This window comes from Prionailurus bengalensis, chromosome D2, assembly GCF_016509475.1.
Source record: "Prionailurus bengalensis isolate Pbe53 chromosome D2, Fcat_Pben_1.1_paternal_pri, whole genome shotgun sequence".
NCBI lineage: Eukaryota > Metazoa > Chordata > Mammalia > Carnivora > Felidae > Prionailurus > Prionailurus bengalensis.
The window spans coordinates 54,096,979-54,111,701 of NC_057351.1; positions in this window are offsets into that span (position 1 = coordinate 54,096,979).

A 14,723-nucleotide genomic window follows, 5' to 3' on the forward strand; every position below is an offset into this window, starting at 1 on the left:
AACTAGGTGCCCCAGGTAGCATAGTTTTCTGAAAGCCCTAGAACATAGTTACGGTTTTTGCTGATTTCTTTTGCATTGATGATCTTCATATAATGTTATTGGTTTGGGTATGTTTGTTTGACTTTACAAAAGTTAGGTAGCATTTGCAAAAGGGCATTGGGATTGTGAAGCCTCCGACTTTAGGATAACAGCTTTCATTGTAGCTTGGGAATTGATGCTATTTTTATCTAGAGCAGTCAACATTTTAAGAGTCTATACTGTTAGTGTAATTCTAAATTATATAATCATGGAATAATTTATATTACTTCATAATGCCATACATTTTATTTTTCTTTTTCTTATTTTTGATTATAAAATTCTTTTGTATTCCATGAGCATATTCAGACAGCAGAGATGGGTATAAAAGAGGTGAAAAAACATGTGAAATAGCCATGTTTAATTTTCTACGACTAGTTGGCATATACAGTGTCAGAAAACAAAGTCTTACCTCTGGGGGAAAAAGTGATTTTTGTATTGAATTCATGTTATTTTGATGTTATATGTGATGCTGACGTGAGCACTCATGTTATTTTGATGTTATCAAAGCAGTGTCCAAAATAGGAATTCCCAAAATTAGTAAAACTTCATTAATTATAACTTCACTGCTTCACCCATGTAAAAACAAAAATTAAAACAGAAGATTTCAGGGAAACTAGTGACTTCAGAGAGAAGAAATCCTGGCCCGTTGAAAATATTTTTTGTTTACTAACAGTGTAATTGCAATAGAAGTGAAATACTTGGTACTTTAAATGAGAGTGGGAACATTTGCTAAGCCCTGCTAAGCATTGCCTCTTAATATTTTGATAGACTAAATAAAGTTGCAAGGCTTGGGAAGTTAGCAAAATTGCATTTCTTTCCAAACATTCTACCATTTAATGTGGTTTTATTATTTGCATATCATCCTGTGGGTTGAGCTTGTTTTCTAATAAATGCCAGAAGATTTGACTTTTAAAAAAATTGCAAAGTGTTTTCATTTGTTGAACATTTAAGTAAACAGTACTTTATGGTTTTATTTAAGGTAACTTGACTTTTGTACTATTGCAATATATTTGGAGAGTCACTTTTGTAATAAAAATGTAAATGATATACAGATTTGAAAAAGTATATAAAATTGACAGCGGTGCATGTATGTTCTCATTTTTTTCATCTTCAGGCAAAGTATCATACATAATGATACTATAAAACCAGAAAGTGAAGCTTCGGTTTTTCCTGATCTAGGCACTATTGATAATGTTGTAAGTAAATGATGTATTTTGATTATTACATAAATTGCAAAGCCTTTTAATTTTAGCATGTATATATATATTTTTTAATTTTTTTAATGTTTATTTTTGAGAGAGACAGAGCATGAGTGGGGGAGCGGCAGAGAGACAGAGGCATCGAATCCCAAGCAGGCTCCAGGCTCTGTCAGCACAGAGCCTGACGTGGGGCTCAAACCCACGAGCCGTGAGATCATGGCCTGAGCCGAAGTTGGACACTTAGCTGACTGAGCCACCCAGGTGCCCCTAGCACCTTAAGAAATTTTGAAAGGAAAGTATTTACTTGATTAAAACCTTGTAGATTGTACGTAAGATTCCTGAGAAGATAAGTTGAAAAGTGTTTGAATGATAGAGTTCTATTCTTAATGTATACCAAGTGATTTTTAAATAAATTATAGTGCACTAAGGAAATATCCCATTACTTGTAGTATTTCTTCTGATTTGATTTAGAAGGCCACTTATGTGAGCCCTTGAAAAGTAAACAGTTCTCGGGCACCTGGGTGGCTCAGTCGGTTGAGCGTCCGACTTCGGCTCAGGTCATGATCTTGGGGTCTGTGAGTTCGAGCCCTGCATCAGGCTCTGTGCTGACGGCTCAGAGCCTGGAGCTTGTTTCAGATTCTGTGTCTCCCTCTCTCTCTCTGCCCCTCCCCCTCTCATGCTCTCTCTCTCTCTCTCTCTCTCTCTCTCTGTCAAAAATAAATAAACATAAAAAAGTAAACAGTTCTCATAAAACTTGTTAGACTACATGTTTTACACTCCTTTAAAAATGCAAATCAGGGGCACCTGGCTGGCTCAGTAGAGTGTGTGACACTTGAGGTTGTGGGCTGAAGCCCCACATTAGGTGTAGAGATTATTTAAAAAAAATTTTTTTTTAATGCATATCAAGGGTACCTGGGGTGGCTCAGTCGATTAAGTGTCTGACTCTTGATTTCTACTCAGGTCATGATCTCCCCATCTGTGAGTTCGAGCCATGAGTTGGGCTCTACACTGAGCGTGCAGACTGCTTGGGATTCTGTCTCTCCCCACCCCTTCCCCACTCGTGCACACACTGTCTCACGTGCTCCTGCTCTTTCTCTCAAAAGAGGTAAAATAACTGAAAAAAAAATGCAAATCAAATCCTATCATTTCTTGCTCATGACCCTCTAGTGACATTCCTCATAATTAAAATCCAAACTTTTTTACTCTGCTCTACAAAGTCCTATCTGTTGTGGTCTCTGCCTGTCTCTGCAATTTCAACTACCACTCAGCCTCATTAATTCTACTGCAGACCTAATGGTTTCTTGCCATTTCTCAATTTGCCAACCTCCTATCTACCTAAGGGCTTTCATTCTTGCTGTTCCCTCTGAAATGCTTTTTTCCTAGGTCTTTGTATGGCTTATGTTCTCTTTTCATTCAGGTTCCTGCTTAATATCACCTCCTCAGAGTTGTACCTTTGTGTAAATATCCATCCTCTGTCATTCTCATGACCTTCCTCAGCTTCGTATTTCTTTATCCTATCACTTATCACTACCTGTCTTTTGTTTTGTTTTGTTTTGTTTTGTTTTGTTTTTTAAAGTAGGCTCCATGCCCAGTGTGGAGCCCAACACAGGGCTTGACTCATGACCCTGAGATCAAGAGTTTGATGCTGAAGCAACTGAGCCACCAGGGCTCCCCTGCCTGACATTGTTTTATTCCTTATTTGTTGTTTCCACTGCAGTGTCAACTCTGAGGTCAGAAACATTGTCTTTGTTTACCACTGAATTGCTAGTGCCCAAAATAGTGTTTGGCATTAGTCATGACAATTGGATGAAAAGATTTTTATTTTAGGCCATTCTTCAGTGAACTTACCTTTCATTTAAAATATTTCTGTTAGGGCACCTGGGTGGCTTAGTTGGTTACATGTCCAAATCTTGTTTTTGACTCAGGTCTTTTTTTTTTTTTTTAAACTTTTTTTTTTTCCTTTTAAAGTTTATTTATTTTGAAAGAGAGAGAAAGAGAGCACAGGAGGGGCAGAGAGAGGGAGAGAGAGAATCTCAAGCAGGCTCTGCACTGTCAGTGTGGAGCCTGATGTGGGGCTCAAACCCACCCACCCCGAGATCATGACCTGAGCTGAAATTAAGAGTCTGACGCTTAACCAACTGAGCTACTCAGGCACCTCTCTGCTCAGGTCTTGATCTCAGAGGCATGAAACCGAGCTCTGTGTTGGGCTCCACACTGGGCATGGAGCCTGCTTAGGATTCTCTCCATCTGCTTCTGTCTCTGCCTCTCCCTCTCCCCTCTCCCTCTATCCCTCTTCCTCTCCCCTCTTCCTCTTCTGCCTCTCTCCCTTGTTCACACACACACACACACACACACACACACACACACACACACACACAAACTCTCTCTCTAAAATAAATATTCCCATTAGATTATGCACTTAGGTAGAAACCCAACTCAGATGATTCTGGTTCATTCAGAAAGTTCACTTATAGGTTGGGTGAAAGAGACTGAGCTAAGAGATGTCAGAAATAGGAATATCAGGAGAGTGCTGGGGTCAGAAAAAACAAGAGATAATCATAAAGGAGTTTTCATAAAGGAGTGATTGATAGTGTCAGGTGGCATTGAGGTTGAGACAGGGATTGAGACATGTCCATTAAATTTAGTAGTGTGTAGATCATTCATTTCCCTAGTTAGTTTGGTATATATTGAGTGTAGCAGCCAGACAAATGGTTGAAGAATCAGTGGGAGGCAAGGAAATAAGATTGCTAGTGTAGATAATTCTAAAGTTAGCTGTAAAGGGAAAGAGAGAGCAGATAGTAAATAACTGGTAGGGAAGAAAGGAGGTTGCCTCTTTCCTTTTTTAAAGATGAAAGTGAAGTATTTAATGTTAAGCATTTAAATATTAATGGGAGATATTCAGTAGAGGTTTAAGAAATAGTGGGATAATATGTAATCTAAGATTCGTGAATAGGCTGCAGGGAAATGGATGCAGAGTATGACATAAGGGAAAGTGGAAATGGTGTTCAGATCAGATGAAAGTAGGTTTGTAAATTTGGTGTTGGGAATGTGAAAGGGGAGTTCTGTCTGTAGCAATTGTTTACTTAGGTAGATAGGAAGTGGGGCCATCTAGTGTCAGCAAGGGGGCATGGTTTTGTTTTTTGATTTCTGAATTTTTTTCCACTTCTACAATTGGGTGGATGGGTGAATCCATTAATATGAAAAGGATTTCTAAAAGAGAAAGACATTTTATGGGGGTGGGGAAAAATAATGACTTGTAACATCTTAGAAAAAAATATTGATGCCTCATCTGGACAGTCTACCTCTGACTTTTGTGTCCTGCCCTCGTGCCAACTCTGCTTCAGTCATACTGGCCACTTTCTAATACTCAAACATGCCTGAGCTTGTTCCTGCCTTAGTCTTTTTGCACTAGCTGTAGCTTCTACGTGGACTATGAGGGATTCAGAACACATCTTCCCAGAATGTGCCAACTTTGCATGCTGATTATTTTGAGCTGAAGACAAGGCCCAAAAGAGTTCAGAAGAGGTTTTTGGGGTTTTTTTTTTTTTTGGTTTTTTTTTTTTGGTTTTTTATACCTTCTCCATCAACTGCCTAAAAGAATTTAGATACAGGGCCTGGTCCAGGAAGAACATTATCACCAAAGATAGGTACAAAGAGTATGGACTAGAGATGGTAAGCTGGTAAGCTGTGGGGAGCTTGGTGCAGGGCCTGTTTGTTCAAAGTTCTCTCTGTGTCTCTTTCCCTCTGCATGGCATGGCTTACATTTGTTTACCAAACATTTGCTGTTCCCATCTTCAAGTGAATTGTCTTCCTTCCCTTTGAAGTCCCAGACCCCCTCCCCTTCTTCTTAGCTCAAAATGGTTTGTAAGCCTCAATTGCCTGACTATTGGGGAGACTCTCGATTTCACTGTGGGGCTTCTGTATGTATATAAGTAATTAAATTTGTTTTCCTCTTGTTAATCTGTCATATGTCAATTTGATTAGTAGACCAGATAAAAGAACCTAGAAAGGTAGAGGAAAAATTATTCTTCCCCTATAGCTGGCTACCACGAAGGAAAAAACTTCACTGGCTGAACACTTCGCTCTGAGGCTGCTGCAGCTGAGAGATCTTGGGATCTCTGGAAAAAAAAAAAAAAAAAACTAGCAGAAGGTAAGAATTCATACCACATCCATCTCCTGGATCTTTGCCTGCAGGGTTTGGTGGAAGCAAGAGTCCTTTCTTGTCCGTTTCTAAATTTAGATTTGCAGGAGGAAATATTTGTGAAACTAGTTCCTTTGGCATAGCAACTCTGGTAAAGATTTATTGTGAGTACTCTTGATTTTTATTGATCCTTTTCCTCCCAGAGATGGTCACTGTTTTTCTTTGTTTCCGTCTATCTTTGGCATAGGCCCATAAGTTGGCTGTTCAAGCCAACATTGTAGACTGGTGAGTTCACAATTGTCACCAGACCAGCATCTGTTTAGACAAACCGTTGTGAGCTAATGGGCACATGAGGTAAAGGCTCTTGATAAGGGACATCTTTGAAGCCAAAGCTACAAAATTGGTGGGCACAAGTCAAGCACTTTGGAGCTGTTAGGGTGCTCTCCAACTAACTCAAAGACACCTGTGTTAGGATAAGTTGGTTACTGAATGGGTTGCATTGACACCAGGTCACCTGCCAACCTCAAGGAAATAATCTGTGCAACAAGGTACACTGTGAAACACCAGAGTCCCCAACCCAGGGGAGTTTGGCTCCGAGAAACCCAAGGATTAGGGGTGCCTAGGTGGCGCAGTCAGTTAAGCATCCGACTCTTAATCTCGGCTTAGGTCATGATCTCAGTTCATGGGTTTGAGCCCCATATCGGGCTCTGTGGATGGCGTGGAGCCTGCTTGGGATTCTGTCTCTCCTCTCTGTCCCTCCCCACTTGTGTGCACGCATGCATGTGCTCTCTCTAAATAAATAAATAAACTGAAATAAAATTAAAACACCAGGGATTAGCTAAAGCTGTTAATATGCACAAGAGGAAAACCAGGTGAAGTTTTCCTTTTGTCTTGTACTGTGTCTTGAAAGCTTGGCTTTTTTGACCAGTGAGAATATTGTCTCTGGTCTCTGGCAGCTGGGAGGTACGTGTACCAATGTGCATCTTGGTGGCCAGTTGAATAGACTGGGGTTCCCAGTTACAAAGTCATAAGCAGCATTCTCTTCATCTGACTTTGTCAGCTTCAGACAAGTGTATCATAAGGGGCTTTGTCATCTCAGCCTTCATTGTTTTGTTGGTGCTGGAAAAAATCTGATTCCAGAAGTGCCTGCTCCGTGTCACAGATTAGTGAGTCTATGATTGGAAGTACCTCTTGTGGGAAACCAAGACACTGTTTCCACTATGCAGTTCTTTTTTTTTTTTTTTTTTTTTAATTTTTTTTTTCAACGTTTATTTATTTTTGGGACAGAGAGAGACAGAGCATCAACGGGGGAGGGGCAGAGAGAGAGGGAGACACAGAATCAGAAACAGGCTCCAGGCTCTGAGCCATCAGCCCAGAACCTGACGCGGGGCTCGAACTCCCGGACCGCGAGATCGTGACCTGGCTGAAGTCGGATGCTTAACCGACTGCGCCACCCAGGCGCCCCATCCACTATGCAGTTCTTAATGCCTCTAACCCTGTGATGAGGAGCTTTACTTTCCTAGACTATCTTCGGAGTGAATGTTTTGGATCACGGGGGCTGCATCTTCTGCACCTGCTCCAGGGATGCCTATTGTGTTCGTGATAACAATTTATTCTAATCTCAAAGAGTTCCCTCTGAGTTATTCCACAAAAAGGCTTATTGAATGGAGTTGCTATTATAACAAATATATCTTTGAAGGTCTTACTCATCAATGGCTAGATGATGGATTTCTTGAACTGCAAAAGCTTTTACATTTGAAAAATTTTTAGAGAGTTCTCATCGTAAACAGCTGTTGTATTGGTACCTATGGGAAGACTAAATTGAAAAGAGGACACAAGAAGTATAACGGCTAGCTTTAGGAATTCCCTTAATAAGAGGAAAGAACAGAAATTGAACTTCGAACAAAAATTAAAGACCACATCTTATGTAAATCTTCCCTTCTCCTCCCTCTCATATGCCCTTTTATGTCTGACTTTCCCTGACCCTTCAGAAGATCTTTTGTATCTCTGAGCCCAGGGTCTAAGCCCACCTCTCAAAGCCCTACACCATCTCCTCAGCCAATTCTCTTAGATCCTAAAACTTCTCCAGTTTCTCCAGAAAATCCATTAAATACCCAGTTGCCTGCTTTAACTTCCTTTTGTTTACAAGATTTACAAAGAGCACTCTGGCTTGATCTCCAGGCCCAGGGTGTACAGGTTACTTATGTTAATACTAAAAGAAGCCAGGAAGCAAATGTAGCACAAGCACCTAAGAAGGGCAGTAGGCACCTAAGAAGGGCTGTCTTTACTATTCTTATAACTCCTCCTAGTTTCCAGGTCTCTGTAACCAGTCTCTGCCAGCTTCAGGCATTCCTATGCAGTGTATTTTGCCGAAGTATCCTGACCTCCACTGCAAAGAATTCATGTTCCCTGGACAACAGCAGACCTTTTAAATTACAAAGACCTTTTACCTCTACTTTCAGAAGATCTCACCAAATTTAGAGTTGAGTTCGAAAGATTGGTGACCATTAACAGTTCCACTCACAGGAGCTGTATTGGCTACTACGGGGTGTTCTTCTTGTCCAGGATTATACTGTATAATCAAGACAAGCCACACAGCCCCCTGGGGAAAACCCCACACACAGAGGAAACAGGGCCAGAATTTCTTCCAGGCCCTCCTACAAATGACCAGGAAATGGCTCAGCTGAAGACTCATATTCAAGGCTTGCTTGATAGGAACAATATTGGAGAATTTCCCCCCACTTAGCATTGGTCTAAGGTTGAATTTTTCACTCAGAAAGGAGAGCATCCAAAGACCTTTGTTGAACACTTCTAAAAGAATTGTTTATTTAGGGGCACCTGGGTGACTCGGTTAAGCGTCCGACTTCAGCTCAGGTCATGATCTCACAGTTCATGAGTTTGAGCCCTGTGTCAGGCTCTATGCTGACAGCTCAGAGCCTGGAGCCTGCTTCAGATTCTGTGTCTCCCTCTCTCTCTCTCTGCCTCTCCCCCATTCACACTCTCTCAAAAATAAATAAAAACATTAAAAAAAAATTTTTTTTAATGTTTATTTGAGAAAGAAAGCGTAAGCCAAGTCAGCAAAGAGCCTGACTTAGGGCTTGATCCCACAAACCACAGATCATGACCTGAGCCAAAATCAAGAGTCAGTTACCTAACCAACTGAACCACCCAGGTGTAGTTGAACGCTTTATACAGACTTTTCAGTAATATACCACATTGAACACAGAAGCCCTAGTACATAAAAATCTTTTAATTTCTGCTGTAGTGGGAAAATTTCTCCCTATTATAAAAAAAAAAGCATGGTGGGGGTGCCTCAGTGGTTCAGTTGGTTAAGCATCCAGCTTTGGCTCAGGTCATGATCTCAGAGTTCGTGAGTTCGAGCCCTGCACTGGGCTGTGCACTGGTAGTGCAAAGCCTGTTTGGGATTCTCTCTCTTCCTCTTTCTCTGCCCCTTCCCCATTTGTGCTCTCTCTCAAAATAAACTTTTTAAAAAGTTAAAAAAAAATACAAGAGGAAACAGTTAAAAGCAACAGTGCTTGCTTTACAACTTGAATCTCTAGAAAAGCAAAAGCATGACTCTGAGAGTAACTCAGAATCTACTTATAGCCCTTCCCATTTGTCTCCAGGCAGTTGCAGGTACTGTAAAAAATCAGGAAGAAATTTTGGAGGAAAAACTGGCCTACACTTAAGAGAAAGGAAAGTTTACAGAACAACAAAACAATCTATCTAGACCCATCACCCCCAGAAGGTTTTTCTCTTCCTGTGGGACAGTTCCCCCATAAATCACAGGATCAGCTGATCCTCACCTGCACCCAGAGTCTACCATTAAACCTAAAATAGAGGATTAGGAACTGGATTTCTTTCTTTTTTTTTTTTTTTAAGTTTATTTATTTTGAGAGACAAAGAAAATGCTAGTGTGGAGGGGCAGAGAGAAGGGGAGAATCTCAAACAGGCTCCTCACTGTCAGCACAGAGCCTGACACAGGGCTTGAACTCACTGAACTGTGAGATCATGACCTGAGCCAAAATCAAGAGTTGGACACTTAACTGACTGAGCCACTCAGGCGTCCCAGGAACTGGATTTCTTAATTGACGCTGGTGTGACTTTCTCTACCACCTGTTCAGAGGATTTCTCTCTGCCTGTCACCTCTGATTCTATTCAAGTTAGAGGAGTCTCTGGGCAACCTATTTCATTGCCCATATCCCAGCTCACCCCAATATCCTTAGGCCCTCTTTAACAGCCATAATGCTTTTCTAGTGTCCAGCTCCTCACCAGCACACCTTTCGGATGGAGGTTTGTTATGTAAATTTAATGCCACTATAAAATGTAATAAAGGCATTTTTATTTCCCTATCCTCAAACCAAACCCCAGATTTCCTACTTTGCTTACTAGAAATTTATCTCAATTTAAATTCTTCTGAAAAGCATGAGTGTTTAAAAGATGTCCCAATTGGGGTCCCTGGCTGGCTCAGTCGGTGGAGCATGCGACTCTTGACCTCAGGGTCGTGAGTTCAAGTGAGTGAGTGCCTGAGTAAATACATACATACATACAGTCCCAATTAATCTCTGGGCTACACATGCAGATGAACTTGAATTGCTACGGAGTACGGAGCCTGTGCACATCACTTGGAAAAAGAATAAACAGATTCCATCAGTACTAGCCCAACATCTTTTTCCCAGAGATGCGGAGTTAGGAATTGGGCCTAGAATAGACTTTCTCTTGCAGCAGGGTATACTTGTCTTTACTTCCTCACCCTGTAACACTCCAATCTTGCCAGTAAAGAAAGAATGTAAATTTGACTCAGGCAGGAACCAAATTTATTAATTTGTACAAGACTTAAGAGTCATAAAATCTTCCATAATTCTTCACAACCCTGTAGTCCCTAGTTCAGCTACTATTCTCACTCACCTCAGTGCCTGCTGATGCAGCCTGGTTTACAGTAATTGGCCTCTGCTCAGCTTTCCTTTGAATCCCATTGAATTCTGACTCACAATTACTCTTTGCATTTGCTTTTAGAGGGAGACACTTAATGTAGACTTCCAGACTTCAGGGATATTGTGAATCTCCTCTGTGGTTTCCCAAGTCCTTAAAGCTGACTTGGATTCTGTAGCCTTCACTCAAGGTTCCACTCTTGCTATATGTTGGTAACTTTTCACTTTGTAATCAAATTAGGGAGCTCTTACACTCTCCCTCATTCTCCTAAAGGCGCTAGCTGAATGAGGCTGTAGAGACCCCAGATCTAAACTTCAGTGGGTGCAAACAACTATTACCTACTTAGGACATGAGGTACCTCAGGGGAGGGCACTCAAAAGCTCACCCCAAAATGCTTTGAGTCAATTTTGTCCATTCTTTTTCCCAAAATGAAAAAAGTGATGTATATTTCTAGAGCCAGCTGACTACTGCTGCCAATGGATTCCTAATGTTACTGCTTTACTAAACCTCTGTATGCCCTCTTCCCACATACCACTCCAGAGACCATTTCCTGGCCTTCAGAGGCACTAACCTCCTTTAAGACCTTAACGTTGTCCACGCCCCTAGCTCTTGGCTTACCTGATTTTGACCAACCTTTTTCTCTATACTGCCATGGAAATAATGGGAGTGCTGCAGGTATTGTAGGACAACCTTTTGCCTCCCAGATACGTCCTACAGCATATTTCTCATGCCAGTTAGACCTTGTGGCATCAGGGATGCCCTCATGTTTGTGTGCAATAGCTGCAGCTGCCACCTGGATTGACAGCTTTCATTAGGCTCCCTCGTTCACCTCTAATTTTGTCATGTTGTGTCTGCCCTCTTAAAAGTTCATAAGGCATAGCACCTCTCTATATGGTGACAACCACTTATGAACAGGCTCCTTTGACCAACCCTTGTATCATCTTATGTCATTGTAACACTTTTTTTTTTAAGATTTTAAAACAGGTTTTAATGTAATTTCTAACTCCAGTGTGGGGCTTGAACTCACGATCCTGAGATCAGGAGTTGCATGCTCTACGGACTAAGCCAGCCAGGCACCCCAACAATTTCTTTTTAAGTAGGCTTGAATTAATGACCCCAAGATCAAGAGTCTCTTGTTCTACTGACTGAGTTAGCCAGGAGCCCTGGTTGTAACAGTTTAAGTATTTTACTGCCCCTCCCTGATGATGGAGAGCCCCACTCCATTTCACATGATTGCACTGCAACTGTAGGAATGATTTCAAAGCCACGAGAGGACCTCTAAGATACCCCTTTGGACAACCTAGATGTACTTCTATTTTTTTTTTTTACCTAATTTTGGAAAAGAAATTTCCAGGGAAACATAATAGTTTCCTCACATGAAAGGGTTGAAGCATATTCTTTAGCAATGTAAAATCAGCCCAAGCTGCCAAACACAGCTGTTACTAGAGCTGGCATATTGGCACAAGGGAAAACTATACTTACTTACACAGACTTTTGGAGTCTGCCATGTTGTTGGCACAATTTGGAAATCCCATGGATTCTTAACTTCTACATTATTCCTATTGCTAATGGACATATAGTTGTTACCCAATTAAGCTATTCACCTCTTTTCTAAAAACTGTCTTTGTTCACTGTTCAGCCCATACCAAGCAGGCTGATACCATATCATTAGGAACTGATAGGGCTGTTAAATATCCCACTGCAAATGAACCCCCTATCCTTTTTCCACCTAATTTTTAACCCTGCTTTTTCTTGGCTGACATGATTAACGCTAAGGCAAATGCCCCACAATCTGAAAAAGACAAATAGATACAAAAGCGTGCCTGTTATCAGAGAGGTTATACATTGGGACAAACATGACCTTTTGGCTTGTACTTATCTCCCACCAAATGAGACACACTTGCAGATGGGAGATAGTTAAGGAACTAAAAACAATTGGTTTTGTCTTGGCTTCCACAAACCTTCTGATGAAAGTATTTCCCAGTGTGCCACTTGTAAATCTCACCAAATTTCTGGAATAAATCAGTACAACCATACCTTGTTTTATTGTACTTTGCTTTATTGCACTTTGTATATATTGCATTATTTTTACAAATTAAAAGATCTTTATCTGGCAACCCTTTGTTGAACAAGTATATGGGTGCCATATTTCCAAAGGTATTTACTCACTTCATGTCTCTGTGTCATATTCTGGTAGTTCTCACAGTGTTTCAAACTTTTTCATTATTTGTTGTGGTGATCTGTAATCAGTGATTACAACTTGCTGAAAGCTCAGATGATGGTTAGCATCTTTTAACAACAAAGTATTTTTTTTTTTAATTTTCTAAGTTTTTTTAATATTTATTTTGAGAGCAAGCAAGAGCAAGCAGGGGAGGGGCAGAGAGAGAGAGAGGGAGAGAGAATCCCAAGCAGGCTCCATGCTTTCAGCACAGAGCCAAATGCAGGGCTCAATCCCACGAACTCTGAGATCATGACCTGAACCAAAATCAAAAGTCAGATGCTTAACTGACTAAGCCACCCAGATGCCCCAGCAACAAAGTATTTTTTAGTTAAGGTATGTACATTGCTTTTTTATTTTATTCACTTATTTTTAGAGATTAAAAAAAATTTTTTTTAATGTTTATTTATTTTTGAGACAGAGACAGAGAGAGACTCTGAGCTGTCAGCACAGAGCCCGACGCAGGGCTCGAACTCATGGACGGTGAGATCATGACCTGAGCCGAAGTCGGATGCTTAACCGACTGAGCCACCCAGGCGCCCCAAAGATTTTTATTTTTAAGTAATCTCTACACCTGATGCAGGGCTTGAACTCAGAACTCTGAGATCAAGGGTCACACCCTCCATCAACTGAGCCAGCAAGGCGCACTGTACATTGCTTTTTTAGATATAATGCTATTGCATACTTAATAGAACTATAGTATAGTGTAAATATAACTTTTATATGTACTGGAAAACCAAAAAAATTAATTTGACTTGCTTTATTACGATATTGGCTTTATTATGGTGGTCTGGAATTGAAACCACAGAGTGTCTGAGGTATGCCTGTATACTTCAGGAAGTTCTCCTAGGCCCACACTGTCCTTTGTGACACTCCAAATCGATTTTATAAATTTGCCTCTAGGATTGAGAGACTGGTTTAATGGGTTGTGGGGTAATGTGCTTCGAGTTGTTCTTTTCTGTTTGCTCATCCTCATTATAATCTGTGTTTTTTTTCTCCCTTTGCAGGTGTCTTAGCACCCAGCCACTAGCCTGATTCTTCTCTCCATAGCCATCAGCTCAGCTTTTAATGTGTGCAACTTCCAGGGAAGTGGTTCAGAACAAGTCTCCCCAGAAGGCACCACTTTGGCCTGCTGATTATTTTGAGCTAAAGACAATTAAGGCCCAAAAGACTCAACACAAGTTTTTAACTTCCTCCCCCAACTGCTTAAAAGAATTTACATAGAGGGCCTGGTCCAGGAAGAAAGCTATCACCAGAAATAGAGTAAGGACTAGGTGTAGTAAACTGGGGGGAGCTTGGCAGGGCCTGTTTGTTAAAAGTTCTCCCTGTCTCCCTTTGTGTCTGCACTACACTGTAAACATTTGTTTACAAAACATTTGCTCTTCCCATCTTCCTGTGAATTGTTTTCCTTCCCTTCTTAGCGTAGAATGGCATATAAGCCTCAATTACCTCACCATTAGGGAGCCTCTCATTAACTTTGTGGGACTCCTATATGCACTAAGTAATTTGTGTTTCTCTTGTTAATCTGTAACATGGCAATTAAAAATTTTTTTTTCAACGTTTATTTATTTTTTGGGGGACAGAGAGAGACAGAGCATGAACGGGGGAGGGGCAGAGAGAGAGGGAGACACAGAATCGGAAACAGGCTCCAGGCTCTGAGCCATCAGCCCAGAGCCCGACGTGGGGCTCGAACTCACGGACCGCGAGATCGTGACCTGGCTGAAGTCGGACGCTTAACCGACTGTGCCACCCAGGCGCCCCTGTAACATGGCAATTTAATTAATAGACCAGACAAAAGAACCTAGTAGGGTAGAGGAAAAATATTCCTCCCATACAACTATCTTCCCCTGGGCTAGCTGGCTGCTTGACATTCAATTCTCAGTCTAAGTGTCTGTTACTTCCTCGGATACCTGACTACCTACTCTAAAGTACCCAGTCACTCTTATACCACCCTATGCTAACATTTTGCAGAGTACTTCTCACATGCCCACCCCCTACACATGCTTACCTGCTTTAACTCCTGAAATGTAGGATCCGTATCAACAGGGATCTTGTTTGTCTTGTTCATTGCTGTACAGCTCCTAGAAATGTTTCTGGTACCCAGGAGACATTTAAATGTAGGCCCTTAGGGGCGCCTGGGTGGCGCAGTCGGTTA